The following is a 19,865-nucleotide window of genomic DNA, read 5'->3' as shown; positions in this document are numbered from 1 at the left end:
AGAGACTGACAGCACACACATATACACACAATTCTGGAATTTTGCATTTAAGGAACATAATATAGGCTGTATTTCATAGTAGATTCAGTATGAGGGAGTTGCAGGAGCACATCTAAGGGTATATTCTGACCCAGAAGAAGTAAATTAATATATGCTCATTCTAACATGGAAAATTCGAATGGAAAAATATTTTCTAAAAGCAACCACACAAAGTAATATCTGAAGATGGCTTCAAGAGAACCAAACTGTTCTTATGAGCTCAATTATGTCAATTCTTCAGTTCTTTTTCTTTCCTTTTTTATATTAATTATTGATGTCAAGCAGGAATCACCTATTAGACACCACTGAAGCTATTTTTGAGTTGTTATGTTATTGAAATTTGTTCTTCTACATGACTCTATTCCAAACAAATGACATTCTGCTTTCATCTTGATGAATTCCTGAGTAATTGAATAATTGTCCAGAAGAGAGCGAGTCTGATTTTGGAAAATACTCCAAGTCAAAGATGCTAAGAGGGGAGTCCCCATTCAAAACATGTGGTTATACAAATGAATGAAGTTACATGTAATTCCAAAAGAGATCTTAAACAACTCTCCCCATTCAACAACAAAGGTTCTATTCAAAGTTCACAATTCAGCGAATCTGAATCCAAATCCACTTATCAATAGATTACTTTTTACATAATGGAAGGGTAAGAGAAAGGTAGATAATCCCAAATAAAACAGGAAAAGCAAAGGACTCACTTAGTATAAAAGTTCACGAGAGCAGTGTCATCACAAAAGCATAAAATTAAATTTGAAAAAAGGATGTCAACATAGCTTTTTTAGGATAAAACTTACATGAAGGGTGCTATTTCTTTATTAAGTAGATTAAGATTTAAATCTCTGTTTTATACAATGTTGATGGTACTTCGTAAGATAAAGCCTGGTGCATTGTTGTTCCCAAGGTTTAGGATATAAAAAATGTGTGCAAGTTCTATCCATGAAACCCTTGCGCCTTTGAGGAACTGGGTTTGTGGGAACATCTGCCAGACCAACAGAAAGAAAAGCTCTTATTTCACACAATTTTCATAGAGCCAGAAGCATTTTCAACACATTCCAAAAGTCCCTAATGATACTTCACCCAATTCAGCCTCTGAAGCTTGGTACATAATTAATGAGGTAGTGGAAGTTCTCAAGAATTAGTTTTCATCTAAATAAAGGTGCCCGATGTTTATCTGTACCCTTTGTACTCATTGTTGCCTTGAATATACCGAGCTTCCTGTTGGTGGTACAGGGAACTATAGATTTGCTGACTAATCTTTTTATCTGATCATTATAGATTGTAACTCTCAGTCTATAACCTTTACACACACTGCTATTGTGGTTAAATAAAACACAATACAAAATAATTAACATGTTCCTATATCGGTATTTCTCTTCCAGGCAAGAGCAGAAGTGAGACTTTGACTTGACAACTGGACATTCGTATTTTTAGAGAAAAATATAAATAAAAGTTGAATATACAATCTTTACTTCTTTAATATAAATTACTCAGGAAGAAATAGTATGGAGCCTTGGGGAAATCAACAGCTTCTTCAATTGGATTGCTTCTGTCACTGTATGGACACAATCTTGTTTGATGTCCTCCCACCATTTGTCTTGTATGGAGTCTTTTATCTAAATCCAAAGTAATGCAGTCATAAGGGCTGCAATTCAATAATGGCTCCACAGGAGCTGTCATCCACAGTTTGCTATTCATCTTGTAAAAGGCTTTGAGTTTTCAAAGTACCAACTAAGGTTGGCATTTCAATGCCGCTGGATAGATCGCTTAAAGTTCTTTTGTGTTCACAAGAAAGGGAGTGAAATGGAGAATGGGGTGAGATTAAATGGCCAACCTGCTACTCTACCTGACTACCTAGGGGTAACCCTGAGCTACCCAAGGGAGCGAAGACATTAGGTGATCTGACCCTCGCAGTAATGGGACATTATGATGAATGGGGGACTCATTGTGTGGTGTTTCCTTCACACTGAGCTCCACTGCTATAATTAAGAGGCAACAAATTTATGGAAATTGACACAGAAAAGGCAAAGTTAAAAAAAAAATAAGGCAATGATGAGGAAGAGAATTTCTTGAAACATTTTCAGAATCAAAGCATCTTAGAATTAAGAACATCCTTAATGGATTTAAAGATGGATAAACTAAAGCTGAAGATGTGAATTAATAGGTCCAAGTTCTCATGTATGGCTGTTGCTCTTTGTATGTGAACAGCCTGGACTGGGATTACCATCACTGGACCTGACCGTTTAGCTCTTTGGCTGGAAGTATGGATATTTCCCTGTTCTATTCAGACTCAGTTTCCTAGTTCTTCCATGACCATGATATATGTACATTAGGAATGACTAGACTAATAAAGCATAGGGTAAGAGTTCCTGGAACCATGAAGTCAGTAAGCCAAAAACCACTCTCCCAGACCACCAACATTCAAATATTTGCTTGATAGTCCCTGAGTATAAAGGAGTGTGGAGACACTGAAGCCACCCAACTCCTGCACTAATTCCCTGCAATTCTGGCTCAGAGCTTGCACTTTTGGAATGAGGATATTAGATGAGAGGAGCTATAACATAATAAAAAGAGTTCAGAGCAGTAGTGAAAACCTACATTCTAAGTCCAGTTCTGTCATTGTGATTAACTGTACAATCTTGAGCAAGTCATTTGGTTTCTAGGCTTCAATTTCCCTAACTAATGAGAGTTTTAAAATAAAAGTTTTCAAAAGTACTTTTTTTCCCAAACACACTATGATTCTGTGAATGTAATAGGTGATGACTATAGTTTTTGCACATGTCATAGGTTCATCCATTCACTCACTCATGAAACATCATAATAACAATACTAATAACTATGTATTGAGTTTCTTCAGTTTGTCAAAGTGCTGTGATAGTGGCTAAGGATGGAATGGGTTTAAAAAGCATATTTTGTTCCTGTCCTCATAGAACTTGCACTCTAGTGAAGAAAACAGACATTTTATCTATCACAGCCACAGGTGTACATTTACAATTGTGATAAGTGCTAAAACTGAAGGGTGCTGTGAAACTCACCTAGTTGAAGAGATCAGGGAAAGCCTCCCTGAGGATGTAATAAATAAGCTGAAATCTAAAAGCTAGTGAGGTGATCTCTTTTGCCATGATCAGTCGAACCTTCTTCCTGAAAAGAATCAAGAATCACTGGAAGATTTTAAACAAGATATAGCATAATCAGATCTGTATTTGCCTCAGATTTCAGAAAGACCATTCTGCTGAAAGTATAGAGAAAGAGTTGAAGGAGAGCAAAGCTGAAAGCAACATTAATGTTCCTTGTAAGACAAAACAAGTGGAACTAATTTTCAGCAGGAATATTAGGAGATACAATAGTGCTTAAACTTTGCATTGCCAAGAATTGAGGCAAGACACAGGTAGAGAGCTGTGTGTGATTGTCCCTTCAAATCTAGCTCTGAGAGTTGGACCCTAAATTTAAAAGTATTGCTTTCTTCCAATTTGTGACAATGTTATAGGGTTTTCTGTCAAATCAAAAATGTTGGTTTAAAGAGATATAGGTTGACTTTAAAGAAAACAAGATTTCTTCATCCTTCTTCTCCCCATGTGACATTTAATGATGAATTGCCATGAGAGCAGCTGTTAATATCTGTGGCAATTATAAATAATTCTGGTGAATTCCAAAGCTGAATCGTGACTTTATAATGGTTGGACTAAAATGATCATCCCACAAAATTTTGCTAGTTCTGCAGTATGGTCCATAATCTTTTAAATGTTATTTTGTGAACATGCTTCTCTGAAAGGTCACAGGTAAATGGGAAATCTTGATTGAGTATTTTAAAGGCTGTTCATGGTGACTGACATATTACTAAAAAGGAGGAATCTCCAAGCAGATTCAAAATATTTCTTCAGAGTAACTTCTAAATGTTCTGTCACATCCATAGTTAAATCGGGGAAGATAACTTATTTCTGCTTGAAACACCCTTTCCAATTTTCTTATTACTCACAATTCTTTTCACTAATATATTCATCTTTCCAAATTGACATTCTCAGTGTTCCAAATTGACATTCTCAGTGTTCCAAAATAAGCTTCATGTGATTTCATCTTCACTCTTTATATCAACTCATGCCTACATGCTTCATCTACCTCACAGTCTCCTAATCCAACTCCTATCATTCCTTCAAGGCCAAGTTCAAATTTTTCCTCCTGAAGGAAGATATTCCATTGTCTCTCAATTTCTACATGTTTTATTAGCTATAGTATCCTTGATCTTTATACCATTATACTAGATTATTGTATATATAGCTATAAATATATTGTTTTTTATATTTATTTGATATATATCTTTTAATGTATACTTAATACATATTTAATATCACCTGAAAGAATAGATAAGAGATATTTGTTGATTGGATAAACTAATACCAAATGAAGAATGCTTCAGATCCTTCAAAAAGATTATATAGAAGAGTTTCAATATAAAAAGTAAAGTTATAGTCATGATATTACCAAGGAAATTGATTGACTTGGATTAATTTTTCTAAACTGGATGTACCAGCCAAATGTACGGGATGCTTTCTAGTAGAAGCATTATTAAAATCAAGAGTTAATATGGTGATCAGGGAAATAAAAATAGATTAAGAATTACAAAACCTGGTCCCAAATCTCTGCTGCTACTTGGGGCATTCATGTAGTGAATACAGCCTTTGCTAAAATTAATGTTTTGGACCATTATTAGAGGACTTTATGGTATTAACTAGATATTAATAAAACTTAAGAGGCAGACACTCTCAGCCTTTCCATAACCCATCAAATTATAGCTCCCATGACTTTCCTTGAAAACTCTAAAATAAAAAAGAATATGGAACCTCCAATTTATTGAGGGTCTGGAAAATTATTGTAGCACTTACAGAAAGCATGAAGAATACATCAGCAGAACTGTGTGGTCTTACCTTGGCTTATAAGACCCTGCATGATCTGGTCCCTGCCTCCATTTCCAATCTCATCTTGCACAAGTCAGCTTGGGCTCTAGCCTCAGTGGATTTCAAAGACCAGAGTCTGAACATGCAGAACCCATGCGTATTCTGGCTATTCACTCCGCTTGGAATGTTCTTTGCATTGATCATTTCATGGCTCACTCCTTCTTGTTATTCATAGTTTAACTGAAATGTTACCTGTTCATATTGGTCTTCTGCCCAACTGTTTTGGAGTAAGTCCCCATCAGTCAAACTCAATCTCTATCATCAAGATTTGTTTTCTTCATAATACAGCATACCATAGTATAATAGATGATATATATGACATACACATGTTCCTGTCTGGGCCAGTAGAATCACTCACACATACTTCCCCCAAGGTGTGAAGGTTCTTCTTCATCGTGAACATCTCTGCTTTGGTCCATCCAGCAGGATAGCAGTGGTTAATCAATCTCAGGTCTTCCAGATTTCTATTACGAAAGTCGGATACCATTAATTACATCCTCTTCAAAATGCAGGAGTTTCCCATCAGGCTCTTAGTCGTCCATTTAAGTACTGGAGGTGAAGGATGAAGGAACCCCATCTCTCACCCTGGGGGGTTGGATGGGCCTAATACCTCAGTGTTCCCCAAAGACATCTTGCCTCCCATCTCCATTATTCCCGTGATGTCTTCGTACACCTCAAGTGAAGCGTGGGAGAGTTTGCTAGTTAGTACCCAGACACTACTATATAAGTTCTATTTGATGCTCAGTTTCACATCTCATGATATTACCTGATAGGTGCGAGTTTCCATCTTAACCCAAATCTCTGTTTTAATAATTCAGCACCTTTAAAATTTTTTTATAACTATTATATTTTCTTCCTCAGAAAAAGAACTTCTTCGTCAGATCCCACTTTTGTTTTGTATTTTGAAACACCAGGCAAAGGAGAAAAGCTAGAGAAAAACAACAAAGTCTAGAAGATACATGGAGTGGGAAAGAAAGAAAAACAAGCAAACAACTACAACAAAAACAAGCCCTGAGTTTACCAGCTCCAAAGAAAATATATGATCACTGTTAATTTAAGGGGAAAAGATATGTCAACTCAATGAATTAGGTTCATCAGTTCTCAAACATTTTGATCAAATTTTAAACTCTTAAAAATTAATGAGAATCCCCAAAAGTTTTTGTTTATGTGGATTATATCTATCAATATTTACTGTATTAGTAATTAAAAGAGACATTTTAAAATACTAGAATATATATGTGTATGCCTTTCACCATCAAAACAATATCATCACATTTCATGCAGCTTCTGGAAAACTCCACAATTCATTCATGAGAAAATAAGAGTGAAAAAGGTAAATAATATCTTAGTACTATTATGAAAATAGCTTTGACCTCTTGGGGCTCTGAAAAGTGTCAAGGATCCACAGGTATCGCAAGACTCTATTTTTGAGAACTGCTTAACTAGGTTGTCAGTAACTAATATGACTTTAGCTTATGAGGGGCTTTCAAAAATACAAATGTGAATTATAACTACTCACAGGCAAACTTTCATCTCAGGCCACTGCCTGAGTATAAACATTTCCAGAACTCTCAGCTCAGATAAAGACTCAAACTGATGGAAAAAAAAAATTAGCTTGTCTGGCTTTAAATAAGTTCATTTAAGATATACCTAAATCAATTAATATTTCTTATTGTACTTTATTTATTAACTATATTCACCAGAAGAGAAATAAACATAACAATTTTGTCTATTTACATTGGTGTATAATCTGTACTTACCGATGGATCTCAAAAATACAACATTTCTTTTTCTTTTTCTCTTTTTGAATAAGGTCTGAAAATTATTCATACCTGCAACATAAAATAAACTTTAAATTAAACTATTTCCAACAGCACTGGGGAATGTCACCTCAAAGATAATAACATAATAGTAGTTACTCAGAGCACCAAACTTGCATGAGTTCCCTTCACAAAGGATAGCCTGGCCTACTTTATGAAACACCCCAGAGGATATTCCAAGTATCAATATCACTGACTCAGACAATTTATTAAGATATTCTTCAAAAAGTATTCTCTAAGAATTATTCTTTCCTATTTTGTAGTTAAATGATCACCTCCATACTTTTTTATTAAGAATACTTGCCCTGAGGGAGGTATTTAACAAAAGTTCCTGCATGTCCAGAGTGGCAGAGATGGTGGTTAAAACTGAGATTCAGTGGATGCCCCATGGGCTTGCTGTGATCACTTTTGGGATGAACAACTCATGCCTGGTGCGAGATGAAATTTACAGAGATTTGCATCTCAGAGAGCCAGTGTCAGCCGGAGCAGGAGCCCAGCCAGCAGGGGAAGAAAGTGATCTCCTCACCCAGCTTTGCTGATTCAAAGAATACAAATTTCACCCAGAGGCAACCAAAATGAACACAACCCTCCATTTTTGCCAGGATAATAGGTACACCCTGCTACAGAGTTTAGGGAAAGAAAAGAAAGACAGGAGAATCCTGAATGAGAGATTTCATTTAAAGTGGAAGTTCCCAAACTGACCGTGAATTGACAAAATTCGGTTTTGAGTCAGTGGGAGAAATAGAGCCTTGAGAACTAAGTTTATTTCAGACGTAGAGAAATAATGAAAAGTAAGTCTTTGAACTTTGCATTCACAGAGTGTTGTGATGGTGAATTTTATACTTAATGCATGAGAATATAAAATACTTGTTCAGGACCATCCCACTGATGACAAAATACTACTTAACGTGGGAGAACTTGAATGCGAGGCAATATGCAAGGCAACCTTACAATTTTTAAATACACTATATTTATATATTTTTAACTGTCACTTCTTCCTATACTCCCATCCCAAGGGAAAATCAGGGAGTTTCACCTGCTTTGTTTATTACTATATTCCAGTGCCTGGTACATATTAAATGCTTAATAAATATTTGTTGAATGAATGACTGATTTGACAAATGAATGCATTAGTCAGAATCTCCTGGAAAGTTCTTTAAAGTGTAATACCCAGCCGCAGAGTATCTCTTGAGTGGGCCCTGAGTCTGGATTATTAACAAACTCCCCAGATGATTCTGATGTACTTTGAAGTTCAAGAATTATCCTGTGACTGGACTGGTGGATAGGGGAAGCATAGAAAACCAGATAAAGGGAAAGGAGACTCAACGTGTACTTGGCATTAAATCTCTCCATAAAATGACTCCTCAGCCTACCTTTGTTTTAATTTCTACCTTAATAAAATTGTGATATTTGCATTCATGTAGATCAGAGAAAATGGTGCATTAGGCTACCACAAACTTTAAAGTTGATTTCCTACATCTCGACAGTGTTTTTTTTTTTTTTTTTTTTGCAGTACGCGGGCCTCTCACTATTGTGGCCTCTCCCGTTGCGGAGCACAGGCTCCAGACATGCGGGCTCAGCGTCCATGGCTCACGGGCCCAGCCACTCGGCGGCATGTGGGATCTTCCAGAACCGGGGCACGAACCCGTGTCCCCTGTATCAGCAGGCGGACTCTCAACCACTGTGCCACCAGGGAAGCCCTCTATAGCCCCAATCCTAAATCCAGTCTTTATTGACCCTAATTTGCTGCCTATTGACTGGTTTAACAAAAAAATTTCAACAAGCATGGCTTTTTTTTTCCCTTTTGTACCATATTAGAGGCAGAAAATTAGGAGAGCAGGACACTGCATGAGACAGGTGCAAAAAGAGAAAGCTGATGCCTTATAGCAAGACAGAAGAAATAAAAGGAAAACAAAACAGGGTAGAGGATATCCTGTCTCTTAGAAGGTCCTTTTCTCTTAGAAATGGTGGCCCAAAATCATGGAGAAAGATTTAAATTACATATAAATACAACTCTTTTTAGGAAGACAAGTAGGTGAATAATTCATTTTTATAATGATTTATGTTAAAAATAGTTTACACAGTCTGTCACTTGCAAACCTCAACTACTTAGAAAATTGACATTTGACTTTAAAAATGATAAGCCAGTGAGGGCATTATTGCTACCTCTTCTCTTGTTCAAGAGTCTTCAAAGTGACATATCTGACAATCTGCAAATGGACATGGTCATCTTCCCTAACTTTTATGCTTTCAAATGCTCTTTATCAATCACTAAGTCCAGTGTCTATATTGTTTCCTATTTCAAGCCATCATCAAAACCAGTGCATTAATTATCACTGTCTTCCCACTTTCCCTGTCACAGTCTCGGCATAGTCTAGGTCCTCATCACGGTATACCTGTATTACTAAAGTTGGCCACTTCGGGCTACTTAGCATCCATTCCCCTGTTCTTGGTACAGTACCCTACTTTTGGCTCAGATATTAATTCTTGCACCTCACAGCCCACATGCCTCAGAGAAGCTGACTTCTATCCTGTCATAGAGGTGGGCCTTGTAAAATCTTAGCCATTTGGCCACAGCAAAATTATTTTGGGATGAGTACATGACCTAAGAGCCAATCAAAATGAAGTCCAAGACTTTTTGGACTTTTTGGTTCCATGGTTGAGAGAAGAGGTACACTTTGCTTTTCTGCATATATACAAAGGGTGTAGTAGCCCTTGGAGGTGCAGGCAGACATCTTGGGACCGTAAAGAAATATCATTGCTGAACTTGGATTTAAGACTGAATAAATAGAGAAAAGAAATGGAAAGAGAGAAACCAGGGAATATTTTGTGTTTGACTTCTCATATACCATTAGGCTCCTTAGTAATGAAGGAATATATGAAAAAGTGAATAACATTTGTCTTTAATACAGTATTAAGAATTTTTGAAGTGCATCTATGTACATCATTTAATTTGAACAGCATTTTTCAATTACAAAAAGTAATTACATATTTTAATTTACTCTATACACATATATGTTATAATGAAAAGAGCAAAGATTTTTGTGTCAAAATTAACTGAGATTTTCATCAGACTTTGTTGTGTGTTCATTGTACGATCTTTGGTAAGTCACACACTCGCACAAATCGTAACTTTCCATATTTTAGAAATGGAACTGCCACATAGCATGATCAAACAGGAAGATATTTTCACTTTATATTTTATAATATTTATGTTTTCTAATGCATAAATATCAATGTAACTTTCAAAGTTTTAAAATAAAGCCAACTTTTAGACCATATTTTAAAAGATTTTTGCACACTTCTAATGTTTGAATCAAGAATATATTTTCTTATTTCTTCATATATATATATTTACTTTGCAAAGTAATACATATACGTCATAGAAATACATATACATTGTAGTGTTACATACATTATATATGTACAAATACATGAACATTGTCAAAAATTTAGAAAATACAGAGGAACTAGAAGAAAATTAATCCTATCATTGAAGTAATAAACATTGACAATATTTTGGCATATATCCTCCAATTTTTTTCTCTTTCTTCCTTTTTTTTGTTGTTGTTGTAAGAACACTTAACATGAGATCATCCCTCAACAAAATTTAAGAGTACAATTAACTGCAGGTGTTAACTGCAGGTGCAATTTTGTACAGCAGATCTCTAGAACCCTACTACTTGCTTAACTGAGACTTTATACTTGTTGATCAGTAACTCCACAAGGAATGTATTTTTAAATTGACATTTTATATACTAATTCTAAAAATGTGGTTTCACAAAGTATTTTTAGTAGTTTGTAGCCATATTACTTATTCCCATCATATAAAATCCTAAGACTGCCTTCTCTCTGTTGGTAGGAAAATCACATTATCTTTAAAGAATTTTCTTCTCATGATTCTTTTAAAAAGCATTCAATATCTGATTTTTTTCCTTGCCCAAATCCAAGCCAGACTTCATTATTTCCTAACTATCACCATAATTTGTTTTGGTAGACATTACTAGTGTTCACCAATATCTGGTTCATTCTAATTTTCAGTCATCATGCAATTGGAGGAATTCATGAGACTAGATCTGGCCAGTGGCTGTGGTCAGGTATAACATGTGAATTTCTGGGCAGAAGTAGAAAAGAGCTGGTCAATACCTTTCCAACTGTCTCTTCTTCCTCTACCACATTGACTGAGTAGATCATGTGTCTACACAGGCATAGGATGATGGGATCTCCCTCAGCCTAGATGGCTGCCTTAGTAAGTGGAGGACAGTTGCCCTACAGTTGAGGCCTCAAGAGACAGTTAAGCCCTAATTTGTGAGGGCAAATTGACTTCTCTCTTACGCATCTAGAATGATGATCATATGTATCATCCTACAGAGAATTGAAAAAACAGCTCTGTTGTGAAAAGCTGCCCTTAAAAAGGTGCTAGACTTGCAGTGGACTTTGCCTGAATGAAAAATAAACTTTGTTGAGCTTAGCCACTGAGACTTTGAATTTTTTTTTTTTTTTTGGCGGTACGCGGGCCTCTCACTGTTGTGGCCTCTCCCTTTGCAGAGCACAGGCTCCGGACACACAGGCTCAGTGGCCATGGCTCACAGGCCCAGCCGCTCTGCGGCACGTGGGATCCTCCTGGACCAGGGCACGAACCCATGTCCCCTGCATCTGCAGGCGGACTCTCAACCACTGCGCCACCAGAGAAGCCCCCCCGCCCGTTTTTTTTTTTGGTTACTACAAAATAATGATGTCTATCCTAATACTGTTGTTTTAGGAAAATCCTACCTTGAATAACCATTTCAAATTGTCTCAGTGTGAGAAATCCCAAACCACGTTTTTTTATATGCATGTAATTTAATTCTTCATTGAAATGGCCAAAATGCATCAGTTTTCTCTGTTCTTAGGGACCCACAATTACATCTCCATCTCTCTATACTCTTACAGCACTTATTTGTATTACTCTATTTATTTATATTACAATTTTCCTCTTGACGTGTACTTGAGTAATATTTAGATAACTCTTATTATTCCAGCCTGAAAGAGAACATCCGTGATAGTCATAAATATGGTCTGTGGCTCTGAGTTTCCATTCAACGTAATTTCTAATATAGAAGCATTCTAACTCCCTCTGTCTTCAGGCAGAGTCCCAAGTACCTCATGTGATTTCGTTGGCAGCCATTCAAATTCTGATAAAGCTACTAGTGCCGACCTCATCCCTACCAACTACCCTGAATCTGCTGCTTTTCTGCCTTGTGACTTGACCTTGACATTTCTGCTAGAATGTGACATTACTATCACCTCCCACATTGTTGTCACTTCCCTTTGTCAGTACCAATGGTCCTTTTTGAAATAAAGGGGTCCCTCTGTCTGCATCCCCACCCAGTATTACCAATGAATACTAAGAGAAGACTTAACTCAGTGTTTTGGGCTAACTCACAGTGTAGGGGTGTCTTTAATGTTCTTTCATTAGCAATGAGTTATTGATCCTAAGATTAGGAAATATGGCTTAATTATGATTTTCATTGGATGGTGGCACTTAGATTGCTGGAAATACATAGTGCTCAGTCTAGATAACCTCAAAGAATGTGGCAGACCTGAGCTTGCTCTCATGGACCTAACTGAGAAAGAGATGTGAGAGTCAGGCAAAAACCAGATCCAGGAGAATCAAAGTGGGAAAAGAGGAAGACAAGGCATACTATTTTAAATATAATGAGTTTGAGGTAACTGTGATGAAATTGGGAACACTAGTCAGTAGTTTAGAAAAATAGAAAAACACATAGCTTTAGCAGTCAGCAATATAAATGAAACTGTGGAAGTATATATATGAGGATTTTCTATCTATCTGATTAGTTACAAGGAACTGCCACACCTGAAAACGTGGCTAACTAGATACCCAAAAAGTTTTCTGCTATGAAACACCTAGGAGTATTGAATTGTAATATAATAATCATCTTTAAAAATACATAGCTGAGCTTGCAAGTAAAAAGAGGTTTCTTTAGGGGGACAAGATCATAAAAGAAGCTGAAAATAAGAAAATAAGTGGGGTGATGAAGCTATACCTACCCTGACTGCATGTATAAATCTTCTGTCACCCAGAGACTTGTGTTTCAGTGATGTTGGGCTCACTCAAGCTAAGGATTTAGAATTAGAAGCCAGAGTCCTTATGGGGCCGTGTGAAAGTATGGACCAGAAGAAAAAATATCTGCCTGAAAGGAAAGGGAGAAACAAAGGAAACATATATTTTAGCTCAGACTTAGATGAACACAAAAGTTTCTCTTGAGAATTTATTAAAATCAAGCCATCCCTTAAGTGGAGTTGGAATTATTTGTACTATTTATATGATCTGACAAACTATATGCTAAAAAATAATGAATTCAAAATGATTTCAGGTTAGTAGAACCCTAGTGTGTCAAGCAGAAGCAAACATAGATATTCTCTGGAAAAATGTGCTCTAATAAAACGCCTGCAGAATTTCTCCAGATAAAGCCCAACCATTTGAACAAGAATTTGTAATTCAAAATTAATAACACAAAGGGAAACAGGCCACCAGAATAAAAGTCAGAAGAATCAACCAATAATAGAAGTAGACTTCCCAGGAACTTCTGATACTGAAATTCCCAGCCACAAAATTTAAATAAGCATTTTAAAAAAATAAATAAAAAGTAGAATTGAAACATAACAAGAAGTTAGACTGTCAAAAGCAGAGTTGAAAAAATAGAAATTCTCAAAATAAAAAAGTATAATCATTAAGATTAAAAACCTCAGTAAAAGTGTGAAATGTAAGATTAATCACAGCTGAAGAGAGAATTAGTAACCTGGGAGAAACCTGAAAAAAAAATACCTAAGATCCAGCACAAAGGAGCAGAGGTGTCAAATATGAAAGATTGTTTTAAAATATGGAAGGTAATGAGGTCATATGCTTCTAAATGGAGTTTCAGAGGGAGAGAATACAAAGAATGAGCTAGAGACAATATTTGAAGGGTTAATAGCTGTGAAATGCTCAAAGATTCTAATTCTCAGTGTGGGAGACTGCTCTTGGCACAGTAAACTAGTTTTTCAAGCCCCCCTGCATTTAGGAGAGCCATTCAACTAGTTCTCAGAAAAAGAATGTAAGCAGAAAAAAAAAAATGAAATGGGCACTTACTGACTTATATAGTTACAAGTAGGTGCACATTTCCCATTCCCCATTTCTCTCTCTCTCCACTAAACGTGATGAAATCATGTCAAACTTGAAGAAACCTGGATTTCAGAGTTCTTCCTTAGAGGATAATAGCCCAGGAAAGCCACTCCCCAGGAACATCTGCATTGAAATTTGCATGAGCAAGAAATAATACTTGTAGTATGTTAAATCAATGACTCTGGGGGTTATTTGTTACAGCAGCTAGTGTTAATTACCCTGACTAATACACTGAGACACAGGAAAACCAGTGAATCTTAAGCATGGTAAATAAGAAACACTTATGGGGATTTCCCGGGTGGCACAGTGGTTAAGAATCCACCTGCCAATGAAGGAGACACGGATTTGAGCCCTGGTCCAGGAAGATCCTACAAGCCATGGAGCAACTAAGCCCATGCGCCACAAGTACTGAGTCTGTGCTCTAGAGCCCATGAGCCACAACTACTGAAGCCCATGCACCTAGAGCCCGTTCTCTGCAATGAGAAGCCACGACAATAAGAAGCCCGCACACTGCAATGAAGAGTAGCCCCTGCTCAGCAAAACTAGAGAAAGACCGCATGCAGCAACGAAGACCCAATGCAGCCATAAATCAAAATAAATAAATAAATAGAAATATGATGTATATCAGACTAAAACAATAAGAGAACAACAAAAGTAAAGAATAATCTTAATCAGAAACCAAGTTCTATATATTCTTCCTTTGATATATCTCTCAAAGTTGACTACTTTTTCCTGTTTCCATCACAATTCCCTAAATCAAAGCATCTGTCATCCTTCCCATAAAACACTGAAAGAGCTTCCTAACTGATCTTCTATCCTCCACTCCTGTCCCTCTTCCAATTCTTTCCTCATCTATAAGAAAGTAAGATCTTTAAGAAGTGGAAATCCACTATTACAATACTTCTGCTGTAAAATTTAAATGGACTTCCATTTCTCCTGGGTATGGTTCAGACTTTATAATATAATTTTCAAGGCTTTCATCAATGTGACTAAGCCTACCTCACCGATTTCATCTCTTGCTATTCTTCTCATTGTCTCTGACCATACCAGACTTACTTTATTTCATTTAATGAGTCATTCTCTCATTTAATGAGTCATTCTCTCATTTCCAGCTGTTCTAGCATTCTGTTTATTTACTTGAAATACTTTCCTTTTCACCTAAATATCTTTTATGAATTCTTCAGGTCTCCATTCAAATGTCCTTTCACCTGAGAAGTTTCCTCAGATAACCAAGATTAGTTTCAATCTTTGAGTTTCACTTTGGAAGCACTCAGAATCCTCCCACAGTAGATATGATTTACTGCTACTTTTGAAGCATTTACCATTATAATAATTATTGGTTTATTCTGATTCTGGGATTGAACCTTACTTTGTGTCTTAGGGGTTGGGTTTTTTAACTTCTTGATGGCAGTATACTGAATATAGTTGCCAGTGCATAGTAATGCTCAGTAAATATTTCTAGAATGAGGTTGAATAAATGGATGAATGAACCAAAAGAACAGAATAAGATCATGTTTCAGGAATTTTTCTGCTTGTTTGAAAGACTGGTATTTGATTTTGGTCTCTGTCAGTAAAATAATCAAATCTTGGCAATTAAAGTAAAAAAATGTCATCTCTCGGGCTTCCCTGGTGGTGCAGTGATTGAGAGTCCGCCTGCCGATGCGGGGGACGCAGGTTCGTGCCCCAGTCCAGGAGGATCCCACGTGCCGCAGAGCGGCTGGGCCTGTGGGCCGTGGCAAAAAAAAAAAGTCATCTCTCATAATTTGCTCTAACTATTAATGGACTTCAGATGCACAAAATGGTGTTAACCACAAACCTTGGTACATTTGGATTGTGAATAGTAGTATATTCACTCACTTATTTGCTTGTTTGCTTATTTGTTTGCTGGTTTATTCATCTACTCATGCATGAATTCATGCATCCAATTGTAGTGGTATTATAATGAAAATTTGTGAATGCAGTATCCAACCTAAGACTTGAAACACTCTCCTTGTCCTCTGACTTGCCCACTCTCTGATGTAAGAACTATCCTGGGTCTTGTGTTTATCATTTTTTTTGTGTCTTAGAATTGTATTATTATGTACACAGATATACCTCAAGTATATGTGTTTACTTTAGGTCCTAATTTTAACTACAGTAAAGGGTATTTTTCAGCATGTCATCTGGGACATTTTTGCTCAGTATCCTATTATTGAAATTCATTCATGTTTTTGTATGTAGCTGAGTTTATTTATTTTGCTGCTGTTTAATATTTCATTATATATATATATTTATTATAATTTATTTATTTATTGTTTGTCCTACTAGTGGGCATTTAGTTGTTTCCAGTCTTTTGCTTTTATGCATAGCACTTCTTATGGACATTCTCATACATGCCTTTTATGGTAAATGTGGAAGTATTTCTCTTGGGTCTATATGTAAGAGTGGAACTACTGGGCCATGAGAGATAATGCCAACTTGTCTTCCAATATGTCTATACAAGCAATGTGTTTGAGATCATGTTGATTTATAATCTATCAGACACTTGGTATTAACAGACTTAATTTTCGCCAATTAAATTGTTATAAAATTTATTTCCTGGTGGTCTTGTTTTATATTTTCCTTTGCTTTCTGTTATTATAAAATATTCAAAATCAAAATGACCTACTTGCAAGTTAGTGACCTCCTTGCTTTCGAAATGGCCAAAGATTAATTAGATACTCAATTGATAGGGTTTCTTCTTTGGGCCAGGCTTAGACCATTCATCATTCATTCAACAAACATAATTTAGCATCATGTTGGATTCTAAGGATATATCAGGGAACAAGATAAGCCTGGTTGCTGCTGTCATGGAGGAAGACTTCTAAGAGTCAATTATTAATGTGATGAGTACTATGAAGAAGTGTAGCGAGCTATAGAGTGAATGACATAAATATCTGTTCTGATCAGAAGTTGGGAAGGATGTAGGGAAATCTTTCCCATAGTAAGTGACCCCAAAAGCTTAAACCTGAATTATGCATAATTTTACCTAGGAGATCAGGGATTTTGTGGAAGGGCTCTCCTCAATAGAGGAAGTAGCACGTGAAAACAGTGTCTTAGATTTCTGTCTGCATTTCCTCTCTCCTAAGGCTTAAACAGAATTCTAGGGTCCAAGGCAGAAATTAGTGCCTCAGCAGCCATGTTTATGTTCTCCCAAACTTTATTTCTCCCAGACAGGGCTTCCTCTGCCAAAGGAACCAAAATGTAGCCTCCGGCTGGGGCCTCGTACTACAATTAAAACATAATGATTATTGAGCATCTCTGAGAAAGAAATGCAACTTCAGAAAACAGGTTGGGGAGTAGACCTCACATAAGATTGGCTCTTAACATGAGAGCAATCTTAACACCTCTAATACATTTTTAATAATATGTATTAACATATATATAACATATATAATATATTAAATATACAATTAATATATAATATAGATAATTTCAATATTTCTAGTCATGTACATACCTTCTCTTATTCTGGGGACTAATTCTGTGTTTTTCATTTTTGAGTTGTTTTCAACTCAAGATGCTAAGAAATTAAAAGGTTGTGAACCTACTATAGAAAGTTTTTTTTTTGGGGGGGGGGAGCTCCTAACAGCAGAAAAAACTCAATAAATAATCAACAGTATTTTGGGGAACCTACTAGATATTTATTGCTATTCTCTGATCTGAAAGAAGCCAGACAAACATAAGATGCCATATTTGAATCTCGTCTTGTTGGGTGTATTTATTTACATATCTGTGTATTCTTTTATTTAAAAACTTTATACCCTATATAAATGTACACATAATTAATTATAATTTAATATATGTACTCTAAAAATGTATATTATTTATATATTAAGCTTTCTCTTCTGAGGCCTTAATTTGGAAAATTGAACTTGTTCTGTCCTATTATAAAGCTTATGCATGGCCTTCTAATATTCTTTGTGAAATCTATTTGACAATAACAAACTTGTTCTCCTTTAATCCTTGGGACAAACAGTCATTTCTATTTATTTAAGTCTTAGTTTTCTGACTATTAATGTGCAAGGGGTTATACTGTGAAATAAAAGCTTAACAAATGTCCTCTTTGGAATATCAATGAGTTACCTTTAATCATTACAAGGAAAACGCAAAGATTCTTTGAAAAAGTAAATACTAAACCGTCACAAAACTCATTTTGGAAAAAACGAAATGAAAACATATTCATTTGACACTGCCTGGCTTACAGCTTGTTTTCAGGCATGGCATGGCAGCTATAAATCTGGAAGTCACCTTACAGCTCCTAAAATAATAAAGTCCCTTCACCACCACTCCATTCCACAGATAAGGAGACTGAGGCCAGGAAAATCAGTATGAATCCAAAGTCACACAGCAACTTGATGCAAAGTCAAGCTTAGAATCCATGGCTTTTGACACCTGATTGACTGCTCTTTTCACTGTACTATGGTTTACCCCTGATAAGCAATTTCGTCCCAGAAAAGTGTTTATGTCCATGGTGAAGCATTAAAAGATTTAAAAAAAAAAATTGGATTGGTGGAGTGGGCATCTTTTTCTTGAAAATTTTCTTGAACTGGCATATCTGCCTGCTTACTATAACACCCCCCACACACTTACCACTCATATATACAAATACAAACACACATAAATGATTGTGAGATACTGAAGAATGAGGCCGTCTCTTAATCCTTGTGATCCCACAGGAAAGAACCTAGTTCCTTGCACATAATAAGCTGAACTGAAATTTTCTAAGCACATTTTAGCATCCCTAAAGCACCCAAGCGTACCTGTTTTATATAGTAAGCTTCTTTTTACACTCTTCATTTTCATCCTCTCTCCTATTTTGTGTTGGGACGGGTGGCTGTCTGGTGTGAACAAAGGAGTTCAGAATTTGAAGTCAGACAAAACTGGACTGCAATATTTACTTAAGTTTTACCATATGTGCTACATTGGAGAAGTTAATATTTTAACATTAAGCATTCAGTTATCTGGCCCTAGTTCTCAAGTAGGTTATTATACAAGTAGTTCCGTGGGCTGTCAGTTTCTGTCCATATTCTCTCAGGCCTTGTATTTCTGTGCACACCAGCCTAACTTCTAACTCATAGTATCTTCATCTTTTTGCTAAGGGCTTATGTACACAGCAGGCTGATGGTGCCCTGGAATTATCTCCTGTCCACCAACACTCTCGTACCATTAGCAATAGCCCCTCAAAACAGTGATGAGTGGATATTGGTGTATAAATAATCAGCTCCCTCACCCTCCATTTGAAACAACTGAGACATATGTTTGACATTGATTTCCAGAGTTCCTCAGCTGATTTATGTTCTGGTTGCCAAAATGGTAACTTGTATGATGATTTTATTGGCTTTCCTCCTTCCCCTGACTCATTTCTCCACTCCCCTACCAGAGTTGCCTGGACTCAGCTTCCTAATAAACTATTTGTACTCAAATTCTTGTGTCAGCCTCTGCTTCTGAGTGAACTCAAAGACTGAGACAGACAAGTGAAGAGACCATTACAAAACAATGTGTGAAGTTCTATGAGAAAGTTAACTCAACATTGTAAATCAACTATACTTCAATAAAATAAATAAATAAATAAATTATATATATATAAGAGTTAGGAGTGGGATTTTGCAGAAATATTGATATTCAATACACGTTGTAAGGGGCTTTGTTCAAAGAACATTTCCTGGAGTAGGTATTTAAGATGCTTTTTTTTTTTTTTTTAGCCACACCGCATAGCTTGCAGGATCTTAGTTCTCTGAACAGGGATTGAACCTGGGCCCCCTGCAGTAGAAGCACAGAGTCCTAACCACTGGACCACCAGGGAATTCCCCTTGAGGTGCGTTTTTTTTGTTTGTTTGTTTGTTTTGTTTTTTTGCGGTACGCGGG

General features: G+C 36.3%; 1 protein-coding gene across 20 annotated transcripts in view; it reads right to left on the bottom strand.

Moving 5' to 3' along the window:
• LOC307185656 (cytosolic beta-glucosidase-like) overlaps positions 1-19,865 on the bottom strand; it is a 488,042-nt gene that overhangs the window by 12,672 nt on the left and 455,505 nt on the right. For 16 of the 20 annotated variants that reach the window (XM_079920037.1, XM_079920032.1, XM_079920033.1 and 13 more), the window contains 3 exons: positions 12,866-13,008; positions 6,755-6,826; positions 3,078-3,183 (listed from right to left, as the gene is read on the bottom strand). The gene's annotated coding sequence lies outside the window, so the exon portion shown is untranslated. Of the gene's footprint in view, positions 1-1,411; positions 1,659-3,077; positions 3,184-5,405; positions 5,459-6,754; positions 6,827-12,865; positions 13,009-19,865 lie in introns of those variants that run through there. The other 4 variants (XM_079920049.1, XM_079920027.1, XM_079920052.1 and 1 more) reach the window with 4 other exon arrangements.

Source organism: Stenella coeruleoalba, assembly GCF_951394435.1.
Source record: "Stenella coeruleoalba genome assembly, chromosome: 4".
In the NCBI taxonomy this organism is placed as follows: domain Eukaryota; kingdom Metazoa; phylum Chordata; class Mammalia; order Artiodactyla; family Delphinidae; genus Stenella; species Stenella coeruleoalba.
The sequence above is the reverse complement of the archived record's forward strand: the minus strand, read 5'-3'. Positions and strand labels throughout refer to the sequence as shown.